Raw genomic sequence first — 17,306 nt, 5'->3', positions numbered from 1 at the left:
AGAAGTGGCATTGCTGAGATAGCCCTTGGCCTCCACAAGGTCGGATGCCAGCTCAGAGAGGTAGGGTCCTATGCTGGGATGCGTGCCTCGCAGGGTGCCAGATGTTGGGACACTATGACCTAGAGCAGCCCCGCACATGGGTCCTGGACCGCTTCCACTCTCTCATGCTGAGAGCAGTGCACAATGACAGAGCAACACTCAGAGACAAGAGCTGCTGCGAGGTGATGGTGACTCAGGCACCAGAGAGAGAGAGCCTGGAGCTGGAGAGGCAGAGACCCATTTCAGCAGCAGCCTTAGGCTAGAGATAAGCAGTAGTGGGGAACTTATGGACCTGACTTTGGACTTCAGTCTTCCTGGCGGTGGCTGGTTTTCTATGCTTTGTGGGAGAGATGAGCTCAGTCAGCACAGAGCAGTAGTGCTCCCAGACCTCTCAAATTGGGACTGCTCTTAATAAAAACCTATTTCCTTACTCTCAAATCTCTGTGGTATGTGTATACAAGGTGACCAGAAGCCAGGCCCCATGCTGCCCAGTTATACAAGGCAACATGTTTGTGTATATAATACACATATGCAAGTATCTGTAGTTGTACATTGATAGATGTTAAAGAAGTTCATATTGCCGTCTCCACTCCAGTGAATTGCCACACGAATATCTGTAGTCCCCTCCCCTTGCTTATTTATCACCTCTCATTCCGATGGTGAGAAACCTCGCTCTGACTCTCTGTTACCCATAAACTTAATGATTACATTCCAGTATACATGTATAGAGGTATCACAGTTGTTAACCTATACCCTCTGTAGCAAACAACTTTATCAAATACAGCACAGTACTTTGCTTGCAAATTCTACTGATTTTCAAAATTACTTAGGCTAGCAACTTTTCTTCCCACCACTTGCTGTGTGGGGTTTTCCTACATTTATAATGTAATTAAATTGTTTTTTCAGATTCTGCATTCTATCCTGAGGTCCTCCAGTCTCCTAAATGACCTTTTAAAAAAATATATATACATTTAGTTTTATTCTTTGTGCTGTAAAATTTGATGAGTTTTGGCAAATCATAGTGTCACAAATCTATCCCAGTACCAGATAGTATACTAGTTTTATTCTTCTAAAAAATAACCCAATGTTTTTGGTCTGTTCAGACAGCATCAACCACTGATCTGTTTGCTACCTCTTTAGTTTTGTCATTTCCAGAATTCATGTAATTGGCATCATCTAATAGTTAGGGTTTCAGACTGGATTTTTTTCACTTGGTATTATGCATTTATAACTCATCCTTGTTTTTTAGTGGCTTGATAGCTTATTCATATTTGTTGCTGAATAATATTTATTGCCTGGTTGCATGGTCTCCCTTGTCCCTCCCTTCCATTTTGATTAACCAGGTAAGAGGATTATCTATTTATTTAAAAAAAAGCTTTTCGTTTTGTTGATGTTTCTCTATTGTTTATATTTTTAATTTCACTTTTATCTGCTGACATTTGAAATATTCTTGTTCAACTTGCTTTAAGCTTCTCTCCTTTTCTAAGGTAGAAGAATCTTAGGTTACTGATTTTAGATCCTTCTTATTTTTTAATATGTGTGTTTAATGTTGTATGTTTTCCTCCAAGAATGACTTTCACTGCATTATACAAGTTTCATTGTCATTTAGTTAAAATACTTTTTGAACTTTCCTTGAGATTACTTCTTTGATCTATGTTTTCTTTGATCTCCAAATGTTTTGGCATTTTCCAGGTATTTTTTTTATATCTAGTTTAATTCCATTATGATCTGAGAACATACATTGTACAATTCCTATTCTTTTTTGTTTTATTGTTTACTCTATTACAGTTGTTCTGATTTTTAAAATTTATGATCCAGAGTATAGTTTATCTTGGTGAGTGTAACATTTTTTAAGGGCCAAACATGTCATGTTAAGTAAATAAAACTGAGCAAATAGGCCTCTACAGCATGTGGTTTATGTGACTAGGAGTTGGGTTGTGTTTGATGTTTACTGTAGGTGTAGTTGCCAGAGGATTCATATCTCTTCTTTTTGTCTCTACTCTTGACGTTAGGTTTCCTTAAGTATTTCTCCTCAGAGAGGGGGCTGTGTCTTCACGCCAAGTCAGTGGTGATTGTCTGCTATTACAATAAACCCTGTTGGTGTGGTGGGGTGGTATTGGGGAAGGAAGATGTTCTATAGTCTTCTGATTAAACTTCAGTTATCGATTGGGTCTGTGTGTCTGTGAGTTTCTCCATGGTAGAGTCCTTCTCCTGCCCCAACCCCGCTTTTAGGTGACATAGGCAAGCTAACTGGGAAGTGGGGGTGAAGAGTTCTCACCCAGCTGGGGGAAGGTTTTGGTAAACTTTGTCCCCTGCACAGTAGTAGTGGGTCTTTGTTATGGAGTATACTGCAGGCATATTCCCTAATTACTCTTTTCCTCCTCCCCGCCCCCCCACCCCAAGAAATGTGTTCTTAGTTCTTCACCATAAGATCCTGGCATAAAGCCTGAGGGTAAAGAAATACTACGAAGGTGTGGGGAGCTCACTAAGTCTTCAGCTTCCAGGAGCTTCTCAGGCTCGTGCTAGTCTATGCTCAGCCTCCAGAAGTTCACAAAATTATCACTGAAGTCTTCTAGCAGTGTGTGGCTCCAGCAGTTCTGTCCTGGTTAAGCAGGTCTTACCTGTGACTTTATTTTTTGGTTCAACTTTTGGGGTAGTAACTTGCCCTGATCCCTCAGTTCTCTGATGGGTAAAATAAATCACTGATTTTTTAGTGTATTCAGATTTTTCTTATAAGAATGAAAGTGACAACTTCTAATCTATTTATATATCAGAGCTGAAATCTGCAGTCTCATATTTTTCTTTAAAAGTTTTATGTGGCCAGATGTTTACCCAGACTCTCAATATAAAAACATCTGTAGCTATTTAGACAACACAACAAAATGCTAATAATTTTATTTATGTATTCAGAGACCAAATAGCCATCTTTGATTGCTACAATCAGTTCAGTTGTGTGTGGTCCTTATCAATGGCAGCTTCTGAGGTCATGTTCAAAACTGAATTTTTGCTTGTGAGTCTTTGAAAGTTTATGTGGTGTAACAGCTATCCTAAACTTTCAAGTTAATATTTCAAAACATGCAGATGACAGAAATATGCAGATATGGTAGACAGAATTTTAAATTATGCCCCATGAGTCCCACCAGGCTGGTGTACATACCCTGTATAACATCTCCCATTGGGAGACACTTGTAATACGATATTGCTTCTGCAATTATGTTACATTATCTGGCAGAGGGATTTTGAAGATGTAATTAAGGTTCCTAATCAGTGGTTTTAGTTACTCAAAAGAGAAATTATCCTAATGTACCCTAATTTAATTATGTTAGCCTTTTAAAAGGGTCAGAAAGATTTTAATCAGAAGGGTTTTTTTTCCCCTGACATTAAAGAAGTAAAATGCATAATTTGAATTGCCTGTATAGGAGCTGCATGGCAGTAAGTTAAAGGATGGAAGGTGGTCTTTCAGACTGAGAGTTGCCTCTGATCAACAACTTCCAGAAAAAAAAAGGAGATTTCAGTGCCATCATTGAAAGAAACTGAAATCTGCCACCAACTAGTAAGGTTGGGAGAGAATGCTGAGTTTTACCAAAAATGCAATGACATTGACAGTTTGATATCACCCAGTGAGGCTCTGATACCTGCCTTTGAGCCATTGGTAGTGAATGTGTGTTAATTTTATACCTCTATGTTTGTGAGAATTTATCACACAGCAAGAGAAAACAAGTACCAAAGCAGATAAAACAAAATGTAAAAGTATTGAAAAAAATTTTAACATTAGCCTTAGTGGAATTTAGAAGCAGTAAAAATAAGTCCTATTTTTATACCTATAATTATAAAACTTACATAAAAATAAAAATATATTGACTTGATTTATCCAAAGGTAACATGCTTAGGTGTATTGCAGGCTGCTATAACAGAATACTACAGACTGGGTGGCTGATGAAAAACAGAAATTAATTTTTCAAATTTCTGGAGGCGGGAGTGCCAGGGTGTCAGCTCAGGGTCCAGCCATTTTCTGGACATTGACAAAATAGTTCTTAATGTTTAAACATACAGAAACAGGGCCAAATATCTACCTTACCATTTAGTACAATTAGCATATCACTTACTTTTAAATTCTTTTTTTTCCTGAATGTATTCCTTAAGGTATTTTTCTTATGGTTATTTCCCTCCTTGCTTAGGCCTCCTCAAACTCCGCAAAAGGCATCTCTTGGAATTGTGGTCTCCTTCAGCCACCATCCCTTTTCCCTTCCCCATTCAAAGTCAAATTCCTTGACTATAATCGCTTCATTTGTTGCAAATTGCCACCCTACCAACTCCTCAGTAAAGCGTAATCTAAATCCTTCCTTACCAGCTTGTTGCTTAAAATAAAGAATTTTCTCTCTTCCTGCACCTTCTGCCTCTTTCTAACCCTTTATCTCTGGGATCCCCAGTGTCATGACCTCCCTCAGACTTTGGGGGAAATTCTTTGGGTTTCACTTGCTTTAACCTCTTTCTTTCTTTTGCTTCTCTCTTACATGAATATCCTGTGATTAACTAGGTATATTTGGTATAAAAAAGTCTTTTGCTCATGCTGTTTTTATGTTTCACTATCCATTCTCTTTGAACCATTCCCTTTGATCCCTTTTCTGGTCTGGTGGGTACAGTTTAAGATTGGCAGTTACAGTACCTTCTGTAATGATAGGTTGAGTTTCTTTGTGTGATTTCTGTGGCTGTTTGTGACTGCTATGTTCCCACATAACTCTATCATAAATAACATTTTCTCAACATAATAAAAGCCGTGAACTTAGAGGGAAATATGAATAAAACAATAGACAGTACTCATCAACTCAACTAACAACAGCAGAAAAAGAAATTCCTGACTCTTTACATGAAAAAAAGTTAATTTAGTTAAAAATACTCTCACCATTTTTTAATTCTCACCCAAGTATATTTTTATTAATTTTAGAGAGAGGGGAAATAAAACAGAAAGACTGATGTGAGAGAGAAACTTCAGTCAGTTGCCTCCCGTATGTGCTCCAACCTGGGATCAAACCTGCAACCTAGAAACATGCCCTGACCAGGAATCAAACCCGCAACGTGTTGGTGTAGGGACGACACTCCAACCGACTGAGATGCTTGGCCAGGGCTCCCTCCGATTTTTAAATAAAGCCAATAAGCAAGAATGCTGATAGTCCTTATATACCTTTTAAAGGAAGAGAGAAATTCATTTCCATCTGTAAAGAACCATTTTAAATGTACAATAGGTACATTTTCTTTCCCAAACTCTGCTTTGAATTTCTATTTAAATTGTTACTACAATGGCTTTTATTTAAACTGCTTTTCCAGGTTCCAGCCCTTTGTTCTTTTATATGCAAATTGACTGACAATAAAATAATTGAATTAATTGTTGACCAAGAAAATCAGTATATATATGTTTTTCATTTGATGTCAGGTAATATAAAAGAAAATAAGTTTGTAGAAGAACCCTACATTGAGAATCTTCTATTTACATCCTTTGACATTCCGTTACTACTCAACAAAGTATCCTGACAGCAAAGTTTAGTGTTCAAGTATCTGTTTTGGAGAGCAAGTCTTAGCACCTTTAAAAAGCTAAGGCAGTAGATGACTTCTGAGATGGATGTGCCAACAATTATAACCAATAAAGTAACATTTAAATTGACTTAATTATTTTTTCTCCAAGATAAAATGTCCAATGTGCAATATAATAAAAAATATTTTTCAAATCAGAATTCTGAGGAGGAATCGGAGGTTGGAACGTAGAAAAGAATTAGTTTTATGCATCATTATTTTATTGATGTTATTATCTTCATCAGATATTTAATTTTATATGAAAACTTTGCTCAGACATATTTAATGTTGACAAAGAATAAATATGCCAAGCCCTGGCTGGTGTAGCTCAGTGGATAGAGCACGGGCCTGCGAATCAAAGGATTGAGGTTCGATTCCCAGTCAGGGCACATGCCTGCGTTGCACACTGCTTCCCTGCAGGCCAGTTCCCAGCAGGGGACACATGAAAGGCAACCATACACTGATGTTTCTCTCCCTCTCTCCTTCCCCTCTATAAATAAATAAAATCTTTTAAAAAAAAGAATAAATATGCCAGTTGTATCATTTTCTTATATCATTACAATAAATATGAATACCTGTGTTTTATTTATTTAGCAGTCATACTATTTGAAAAACATTTTTTAATCCTTAGCTAAGGCCATGCTTGTTGATTTTAGAAAGAGGAGAAGGGAGGGAGAAGAGGGATAGAAAAATTGATGTGAGAGAGAAACATCAATTGGCTGCCTCCTGTACACCCTGACCTTGGATGAAACCTGCAGCCTAGGCATGTGCCCTGACCAGAAATGGAATCCATGGCCTTTTGGTTCACATGAAGATGCTCCAATGAACTGAGCCACACCAGCCAGGGCTGAATAACACTTTTAACTTGGTTATTTATGTTCTCTAAATTGCAATGTGATATTAGTAGAGGGCATGCATTATTCTGTTTTATTTCCTAAAATAAAAGACACATTTTTCATTTTCACCAATAACTTTACTGATAAGATATTTTAAATATATTGGCTATCGTTTTTGTAGTATAAATTCATTGTTCTCAGTTAATGTTTTGATTTTATCACTATCAGCTTTAATTGGTCTACCCAACCATGGAGCATCATCCAGCAAGAACTCTCTAGCATCAACTTCCCAAACCACTTTTGACATGTTCAGTTATTCACAGAACTTTCTCCATAAACTGCACACATTTTTTTTGCATTTCAATTGTGTGTTTACCTTTCTTGAAACAATAAGTCCCGATATGCCCAAAACATGGTGTATTCTTTTTCATCTTTAATACCAAAATATCTACAGAACAATTTACCAGTTTTGGTACTTTTAAAAAAATGCACACTGATATGACAGCTGTCAAAATACAATCTAGCAAAATTATTTTGAATGAAGTTAAAGACAACTAAGCACTACTAGAACCATCTTATGGAAAAACAACAAATGGACTTTTTGGCCAGCACAATAGCATGAAGACATACGAGGATACAAGGATTCCTTAAACCTCAAGCATCAATGAAATGAATCTAATCATCAAGGAGTCGTCTTACGGAAATGTTATAACCGCTGGCAAAAATCATCCAGATCATCAATTTAGAATATTTGTACATTTATGATTGTTGCATGTGCCCCAAAGAATAAAAGAACAAGCAGACCTGTTGATTGAAAAGTCTAAATCAAAGTAATGTGATAAAATAATGTTAGTCACAGTGTAATAGTACTACTATTTAACAATAATAGTAAGAGTAATAATAGCTATCACTTTCTTAAATATTTACAATATATATTATTGAGTACTTACAGTTTTCCAGGTATGGTTCAGATTACTTTCTAAGTATTCACTCATTTATTTCTTACAGTGATATTATGTTCTATTTTTCTACTTTAGTAGATGAAGAAACTGAAACAGGTACATCAAGTAACATATGCAAGGAAGCTTTGGTACTCTGTGCAACCCGAGATGGCTCACACTGGCCTCTCCTTTCTCCTGTGCACAGAGAGCCTAGCAGGGCCTGACCTCACTGTTCCTTGTTTTGTGCAAGAATTTCTGCATGTACTGGACTTGCCGAAGATGTCCAACAAAGATTGATGCAAATAATATAAATGGCTCGTGTGAACAAGGCAAACCGGATGCTGGTTATATGCCCATTCTGAACCTTTATTTTTGCCTGAGCCCAAGGACCAGATCCACATAGGTCTGGCCAAGGGAGCAAGTAATCTGTATAACTGTTGAGGACTATGTTGACTGAGTAGAAATAACATTATACAAATAAAACAAATGATAGCTAGCCTTGGGATAACTACTACTATGACTACTACTACTACTACTAATAATAATATCTTATGTAAAAAATAATTGTAACTGATGTGTCTAATGTTTATAACTTACCAAATATTTCCCAAAATCCTTATTTGTTTTAACTGTTAAAGTAATATTATTTAGCATATTACTTTCCTAACTTTAAAGAAGAGGAGCTGAAACTTTTCCGGGGTGGGTCACACAGCCAGAACTTGTTTGAGCCAGGTCTTTTAATTCCAAACTTTGAATCTCCTAGAGACTTACTGGTGTAAAACATCATGGTTGATTCTGTAGGTCTGCAATTTGGTCTGGATTCAGCTTGGTGGTTATTTTGTTGGTCATGGCCAGGCTCACTCAAGGATCCAAATTCAACTGCTGGTCATCTTAAGTGCCGCAACTCTGAGGGCTGGCTGGCTCCCAGCTGAGGTGAAGAGAAAGATTGGGCCATAGTCTTCTCATCCAACAAGATTCCGAAATCAGTAAAATAAGGAAAATCCCTATGTTCCATTTACTTGTGAAGCCTTTGCTTCTGTCTCCTTGCTGTTGCTTCATTGGTTAGAGAAAGTGCTGTGGTCAAGTCTAGTGTCAGTGTGTGCGGGGAGTGCCCAGGGTATCGGAACAGAGAGCAATGTCAAATTGGAGACCATGGGTGCAGCATCTACCACAGTTACTATAAAGAGAAAGCCCTACACTTTAACAGTCTTTTTAGGATTATTGCTTTCTGAGGGCACATTAATTAAAAAAAGAAATGAAAAAGCAAAGCCTTTTAAAAGGTTATGGAGAGAATGTGATATAGATAAGTGATAGTCTATAAAGTCTTTAATTTTTTTTCAGTTTCATAGTTAATTATTTATTGTTTGTTTTTCCATTTTTTTGAGCAACAAATCCCAAAGTTATTCTGTGGAACAACGGTTCTGAAATTTTCTCTTGAAAAGAATAAAACTTGTCATTAAAAATATTTAGAAAATACTCCTTTTCTTGCCTCACTTCAGTCCTAAAAGTCCATCTTAGCGTGTATGATGGTTAATTTTTATTTTTACTTGTTTTTATTCTGGGTATGTCTGTGAGGGTTTTGCAGTGAGATTAACATTGGAATTAGTAAACTGTTTAAAGCATATTGTCTTTCTTATAGTGGGTGGGCCTCATCCAGTTAATTGAAGACCTGAATAGAACAAAAAAGCCTAAATAAGAGGAAACTCCTGCTGCCTGACTATTTGAGCTAGAATGTTGGTCTTTTTCCTGCCTTTGGACTCAACCTGAAAAATTGTCTTTTTAGGGGTTTTAAGGCTGCTGGCTTTTGGACCAGAACTTAAAACATTGGCTCACCTAGTTCTCAGGACTTTGACATTATTAAAACTGTATCTTCAGCTGTCCTGGGTCTTCAGATGGCCAACTGCAGATCTTGGGTCTTCTCAGCCTTCATAATCATGCAAACAAATTCCTTATAGAAAAGAAATCTGCCTATCCATCTGGAATGGATAGATAGATGATAGATAGATAGATAGGAAGGGTATCCTATTTAATCTATTTCTCTGTAGAACTCTGTCTACTACAGCATCTCAAAGATTGTCCAGAGTATAAAATAAGAACTGTTTATCTTTTTAATGTAAAAGAATTTTCAAAATGAGTAGAAATGCCTTGATTTAGGTCTTGGCTCTACTACTACTGTGTGACTCTTAACATTCACTTCAAGGTTTTAAATAAATTTCTGATTCTTCACTTATAAATGGGAAGATGGAGAAAATGCCTCTAAAGTAAGTCATATGCTATTTTTACTAGAAACTACTGAATAAATTATAAACATTAAACTAGTATTACTACACTTACATGACTACTTGAATCTTTTTAAAACTTTTGTTGTGCAGTATCTGTTGCTATTTCAAGAAATCAGTGTTCCAGTGGACACATTTTAAGAAACATATTGAAAGAAGAGAAATTACCAGGAAAACGGTAATTTAAAACTTTTGTTGGTATGGTGAAACTTTGACCTACCAATGGTTTCACACATACTTTGGTCTTGTGTATGTGTGAGAGACACATTTGGGGTCAAAATGATATGGCAGGATGTTATTTTTCTAGATACAAAAGTTTCTAAGCAAACCAAGCAAAATGGAGCTTCCAATGAGAGAATTCTCCTGAGCTACATCCTTTTTTTTTTTTTTTGAGAAAGGATGGGTGAGGCCCACCCACTTCAATTAACTGGATGAGGCCCACCCACTTTTGATACTGGATACCCTGGGGAAACCTTTGTACATATAGTAAAAATATAATATAAAGTTAAAGGAACAACAGTACCATATACTTCACAATCACAGTTTAGTTTGAGAATTTTCATATTTGTTACCTCATTTGAAAAATGATTTGTGGACAAAGAAACAGCACCTTTGATCCAGCCACATACTTCAGACTGCTAGCAGACTTTGGATAGACAAACTACAAAGGAAGCAGAAAGGGGTTTGTTCACTTTGCTCAAAGGTCATGGTCACCTTGTCCTTCCAGAGGTAAAAAAAAAAAATTGGCTGGCAGATAACACCTAACTCTGACAAAGCAGATTATAGCAGAAAATAAGTAAATGTATAGTTTCTACCAGAATATTTTTTCTGTCATTACTACTAATTGGAGATTACATTTTTGAACTACTCCCCTGCTCCAATAAATCTCAAAAACTAAAATCTTGATCATTATATCTTAGCGAAAGTGTTTATTAAGGGAACATATCTATTCCCTTCAATGCCCTCCCAATAAAACATATTTTATCAGCAACCAACTATTTCACTAATGTGTAAAAAATTTAATGACTCTAATACCCATTCCTGTACTACTTCTCCAGTGAGCTTGCAATTACCACGGACTTCTGAAATTTGGCTCATTCTGTTGTTCTCATTGACCTATTAGCACCATTATGAGGCAGCAATAACACTTCTCTAGTCATTATAGTCAGGATCATGAAAAGTTACTATTATTTTCCTAACAGAAAATATGAAATACATTACCTCTTAAACTATATGATCTTAAAAGTAAAATAATGTGCAGAAATAGGGACATTTTTGTGTACTGTTTATTAGTGAATAGTAAAAGCCTGCCAGGTAAAATGATGCTTACTTTTGATCTCTGTAGTTACGTTGCCCTGTCCTTTAATTACCTTTAATTAGGTCTAGACTAGACCTAATCTAGAATAATTGTTTTGTAGCTTATTTTTTTCCTCAAAGGCTCCAGGTAAAGTAGTTAAAAGATGAATCCCTATGAACTGAAAATCTCTGCCACTACAATACATTAATTTCAATACCATATTATGAGGGAAATATGAGAGCTTTATTTATTTTTTAAAAGGAAAGAATCATTTAAAATTCTCCAATCTGAAGCTTGATATCCAGTTTCCTCTTTTCAGACAAATTCACTTGCATTTCTCCACCACTATTTTTTTCTCCATAGATCCCAAGGTCCTGTTCAAAGTATCCTTTGCAACCTTTCCTGAATAGTCCACCTGAGAGTAACGCTGTCCTTTTCATCTTCCACATCGATATTTCCCATGCCCCCGGTGTGTCCCCCTCTTTCCTTTTTTTGTGGTTAGGATCATGAGCCATCACCCTGAGGAGCCAGGTTCCACTGCCAGCTGTACTTTTACTTGCTCTGTGCCTCAGGGCAGGCGTTTGCTGTCCTCAGATCTCCCTCACATTACCCATGGGACATGTGATGTTTATCTGCCTTTGCAGGTTGTTGTAAAATTATCGGCATAGTACAGTCTGCATGAACTGTTTTTTTAAAAGATGACAGTTTTTAAATCATCATTCTCAAAATGATTTCTCTAACTACATTTTAATTCCAAGAGAACAAGGGCAAGCTCTTATGGTATGTTTTTATTTATAGATTTTATTTATTTTTAGAGAGAGGAGAATGGGGGGAGAAAGAGAGGGAAAGAAACATCCATGTGTGAGAGATACATTGATCAGTTAGTTGCCTCTTGTATACTCGCCCCCCACTGGGGACTTGGCCTGCAACCCCGGCATGTGCCCTGACCAGGTACTGAACCAGCGACCTTTGCATCACAAGCCGTCACTCTATCCACTGAGCCACACCAGCCAGGGCTGTAGTTTTTAATCCCTACATTGCCCAGCACTAAGTCTTGCTCATAGCAGGTACACACACACAAAATAGCTGCCTGACAGTGGTGAAGAATAAGGAGAAAAAAAAAAAAGAAAAGGTAAAGTATAATATAACTTTATATGGACAGTGGTAATGTTAACATTAATATCTTGCAGTCAATATTTAGCTTCCATATTAAATCAACAAGTGTTAAAGTTTTTGACAGAGATTCTTTCAATGTAAGCTCAAGGAATCTGGGATTCTGTTGCTGAGTAAAATATTTTTTAAAGGACTAGAGAGCCAATGAAGAAACAGTCTGTAATGTTATCAATTGTAAAATGAGAGGGCTGTGTAAATTAAGACTTAGATAAGCATCTCCAGTTTTCCAGGCACCATGGTAAATGCTGGGAATAAAATGACTAAAGGCCATTACCCTAAAGCAACTCGAGTTTGAGAGGGAAGGTAGCTAAGGAATAAATTACGAGAGACAGATGCGCCCTACAAAAATGTTTACACAGGATATTAAGGAGGCAAAGAAAAAGGGCATGAGAGCAATACAGGGAGAAAAGCCTGGGAAGCATTTAGGAAAATATTATATTGTGCAAAATCTTGAAGACTCAAGGAAATAGGCTGAGAGGCTGCTATGATCATTTAGAAATGTATGACCAGTGTCTTGAAAAAGAAGCTGAAAGGTAAAATTAGAAAAGGCATGAGTCAGAAAAATAATACGGCAAAACTCTGCTATAGTTCACCCTGAGATAACCCACGTTTGGAAATAATGGGATTAGGCCACACCTGGTGCCTAACCTATATTCTCAAATGGGACTAACAGCTTTTCCGTCTGAAGGGAAAGCCAGGGCGAGTAGGAAAACAGCCAACAACTGCATCTTGAGAAAGCGGGTCCTCGTATTCTTATTATTCTCCTGGCCCAATCCTTCCAGATTGGGTCAACAAATGGGTCCATTCCTGGTCAGACGCCTGGAATCGCTGCTTCTGTCCCAGAAGTTCCATCCTGTCACAGGACCCAGTTATCCCCATTTATGACGTTGGAGTGGACAACTGCCACCAGGTGGCACCAAATTGCAGGCAGGGCTTGGCTGGATTTGGATGTGAGGGGCTCAGATCCCGGACCTCCCAGCTGCACAGGCTTGCGCTAGTCATTTCTTTAACCTCACAACAACATGACCCAGCATTTTCTGCAATGGAATGTTTCAACCCCACATCTCACATTAAGCCTTTATTGCGTTTTCAAATAAGAGCAGAAAATTACAGCCCAGGGAAAGAAGACATATGGAAGATAATTTGAATCGGCTGACTCACCAACGCGGAAAGTGGTTGGTTGGTGAACAGGGAAGAAGATTGGGTTCACAGAAGGGAGGATGGAATCCTGGCCTAGGCATTTTAAGTTTCTGGAGCCGGCATGCACAGAGCGGGCAGAAACTGAAAGCGGGTACGAAAGGCCGTGTGGGTGAGTGGAACCCATCCTACTGGTGTATTTCATAGGCAATGCAGAAGCACTGCAATGTGGAGGCATCGTCAACAGGAAAAACGGGAGCTTTTGCCGTTTTTGTTCTGTAGTGTTAGGCAATGTTGTTCAGTTTCAAGAATAGTGCGGTTGGTTTGAAATATTTAAATTAATCGCTACTTGATTCTTTCTCAGAGAGTGGATTTGAATTATTCTTGCTCTCTGGCAGTCAGAAACTTGCAAGGTCGGTGCCTCCAGTCCTCAGTTCTAAATCCAAAATATGCCTAAACCTTTGCCCCTGAATCTCCATGTCTATGTCTATCCAGCCCAACACTGTGTGAGCTCTGCCTAGTGATAGAGGTTTTCCATTGCCTCCTGTTAAAGCATTTTCTGTCCTCTGCCCATTAGCTAATGTTGTTGTTGCCTCTTGCTATGGAATTGCTTATGCCTGTAAAACTTGCCTCCCAGGGAAACCTTGCCCCTTCTCTCCACAATAGTTAAAGCTGTGGAATTATCCCCAGAAGAGTCCTAATTCAAATGAACTCTTACTCTATCCAAAGGCGTTCTCCTAGGGCCCCAGACATGAACAACAGCTTTACCACCGAGTCAGTCTCAGGCCACTGTCTTTCCTAGTGTCTGGGAAGGCGTACTTGAGTGGCAGTATTCAGATCTACGTCACTCTGCAGCAGTCCAGTCCGCCTCAGGAGCAGCGCTTCTGAACTCAGGCTGCATTTGGGAAACGCTAGGGGAGTTCTTTAAAAAAAGTCCCCCCTTTATTTTATTAAATAGATTTGAGCTAGAAAATGGGGCTTTAATTACTTTTTAAAGTACTCCAGATGCATGAGTATGTGCAGATGGTGTTGAGAACCACTTCCCTATTCCTGTAGGGAGGATCAAATACTCCTTCTTAATATTTTAACGTGCTCCTTTGGTTTATCCTTTTCATTTCCTAACACATCCTGGGATAGTATTTGATGAAATGGAGTTCCTACTTTTGCTCTATAATTTCTGCATTTTCTCCACTATACAATGTTTTATTTTAACATGCTGTTTTAGATATTTTTCTGAGGGGTTCCCCTTAGTGAGAAATATAGGCTTGCCAAATATATCCAGTGTTCAAAAAACATTGCACCTATACCTCACCCTGAGTTGAATAATACCACCTAGGAGCCGTTTTACCATCAAACTCACACTTACTCCATTTACTGCAGTTCCTCCTGATTTCCTTTTGGTATGGTTAATTTCAGAGCTATTACATTGGGTTTTTAGGTCGCGAACTGAGAAAAGAGGTATTTAACCCCGTCCTCATCGCAGCGCTGAGTGCTCCTAGGTGACAGCGGGTCTACCCAAAGCACAGAACGACTTATATTTCAACCTGCGCAATTTAGCTTTGTGGGATAGCTACAGTACTGTTTATTTTTCTCTACGTTTTATTGGCATTGTAATCCAATATGCTTTTCAGACATGTGTGTTCAGGAAACATGTAATCCTGTACTCCAACCACTAGTTAAGAAATCACTTTGGAATCAACTCAGTCGTTCTTTCAGTATTTTACAGAGATCGTTCTCATTTTCTCTAAATCTGTTCCAAGTTTTCTGTAACCACTTTATGTACCTAGAGCCATCCTTAGGGGCGGATTTTTAATTATTCCAACCTGAGGCGCTCCAGCTGCGTGTACCAGAGACCAATTCTCAGTATTTCCCTGGATCCTGAATCTTCCCTGTGAGGGCATTCTGGTCTTCTGGATATTGAAATGTTGGTGCCAAAATAATTTGGCTGATTGGTGATACCTAGAACAACCTTATCTTTTCCAAAACTCCCTTGATGAGCAGCTGCATTCCCTTCGTATCTCTTTATCCTGGGCTTGTAGATCTTTTTCCAGTTTGTATCTGTTTAATGTATTAGCTTCTAAGATTCAACTTTTCCCTTGAGGAAATTTCTCTCTTTTCCCTGAATATTCCAAATTTCTTCTGTTTCCATTATTTTGCTGTTCCTTATCTGAAAGAATTGAACCACTTCTTTCTAATCATCTTAGTTTCTATTTGATTTTCTGAGCAAATACTATTGTTAAAGCCAGAACTGCCAAGCCCAGGTTTTGTAAGAACCTCCTCAACCTCTGGGTTTCCTACCATTTCACTGAACTGCTACTCTGTTTAAAAACAAAAAGATGGGATACTCTCATGGGTCTCCTTTATTATTTGTTTATTAGGTAAAAGCTGTACTCATTTGTGAATGAAGCTCCACTTGACGACTGGGAAACTTAAGCCATGGCCAGAGCTTATATATTTAATCTGACTTAATAACCATGAGACCAAGGACAGAGGGGTAGGACTTCTGTTGCCAGGCACATCCCAGGTACAGTGAAACTAGACATAATAGGTCTATCTCATTCTGCTAAGCCAGATAAGCAGATAAAATGAGTAAACAGGTGGAGGGAGACTAGGTGAATTTCTCTAATGAAATCTTCTTTTATGTGAAAGAAACTTTAGGAGAGAAACTAGTGTGTACTTTCCTAAGGCTTAGTCCTAGGCCCAGTGTGGTGTCCTCTGAATAAGGGGGACATGGAAGGCAGGGAGAAAGCAGTGTGCCAGAATATTAAATGTCTCAGTGTTATTCTGAAACCGATGCAGAGCGATTGCTTCACCAGAAACTAATGACAAGAAGAATCATGGCACACGAGTGTTCATTAACTGAGTTTTTCTTCAGTCCTGCAGCTGTGAGTCAGGAGGGTGGACAGCAGAATTCAAGTATGTGTAGAATATGGTAACATTTACAAATACTTTAAAATATGCTTTTTATTTCAAATTACAAAATAATAGATTTACTGCAGAAAATGTTTACAAAAGGGAAGAAAAATGTCTAATTCTGTCAGACAATTAGAAAAAACAGTTCATAGTTGCAATGTACAAGGTTCACTTACAAAAAACAACTGCATTTCCATCCAGAGATAATAACTAACAAGACATTTTAATAAATGAGACACCACTAATATAAACTCATAAAAAGTATTGTTGAGATTAACTAATAATATCTAACATCCATGGAAAAATATTGAAAATCAACTAAAAGACCTAAAGATTTAAGTTAATAGGAAAAAATAACACTATCACAAATTAATCTTAGTTACTTACAAAAGTTAATTCATAAGTATGTAATTGTAAAATCCTGGTTTTATTTGAGAAGTTGAAAGAACTTATTTTAAATTTTTATAAGTGAGTAAGGGTCTAAAACAGAGTGAGTGAACTCTGAAAAAGTGCTGGTAGGATGCTGGGTCCCAGGAAACTGTACAGCTTACTGGAGAATGGGGTTCGTGCAATGTAACTGGCTAGATATTCAAAGCAAATTGCTGAGTGAAACAGGTACAAATTGATTTACTTCTATAGCTCAGCATTCTGCATAGACATTAATACAAACACACATGAAATAATCATACTTAGAATAAGGAAATATGCTTTAGAATATTTGTGAGCCGTTATGATAAAATGATATAAATAAATAAGTAAAACCAGAGGACAATTGTTGAACTCACAATAGAGGTTAACGAACAATGGTGTGAGATTAATGGAATATCCTTTAAAAAGTCTTAAGTAAATAAAACATATTGTAACCATTTATGTCTAATTTTTATTTTATTTTTTAATTATAAAAGTAATAAGTGCTTTTAATTGAAAGTGAATAAAAGTGTTGAGAATCAGAACATAAAACTGTAACCAACCTACTCCTCTACATGCTTACGAAAGGAAACTCTACATAAATGTTGAAATATTTTTCCATTCAGACATTTTCATAGATGTTATTCTCATAATATTGTTGATTAAATATTACCCAACATTAAAAAATTATCTGGAAACATATTTAAGTGGCTGT

The 17,306-nt window shown here is 37.4% G+C and overlaps 1 pseudogene; it reads left to right on the top strand.

Annotated features, from left to right (window-relative positions):
• The window catches only part of LOC119036505 (elongation factor 1-delta-like), a 142,949-nt pseudogene extending 128,791 nt beyond the window's left edge, over positions 1-14,158 (top strand).
• Positions 14,159-17,306: the final 3,148 nt, after the last annotated feature.

This window comes from Artibeus jamaicensis, unplaced genomic scaffold (assembly GCF_021234435.1).
Source record: "Artibeus jamaicensis isolate MK-2021 breed Jamaican fruit bat unplaced genomic scaffold, CSHL_Jam_final contig_908, whole genome shotgun sequence".
Classification (NCBI taxonomy): domain Eukaryota; kingdom Metazoa; phylum Chordata; class Mammalia; order Chiroptera; family Phyllostomidae; genus Artibeus; species Artibeus jamaicensis.
Note: the sequence above shows the minus strand (reverse complement) of the source record. Positions and strands in the feature narration are given on the sequence as shown.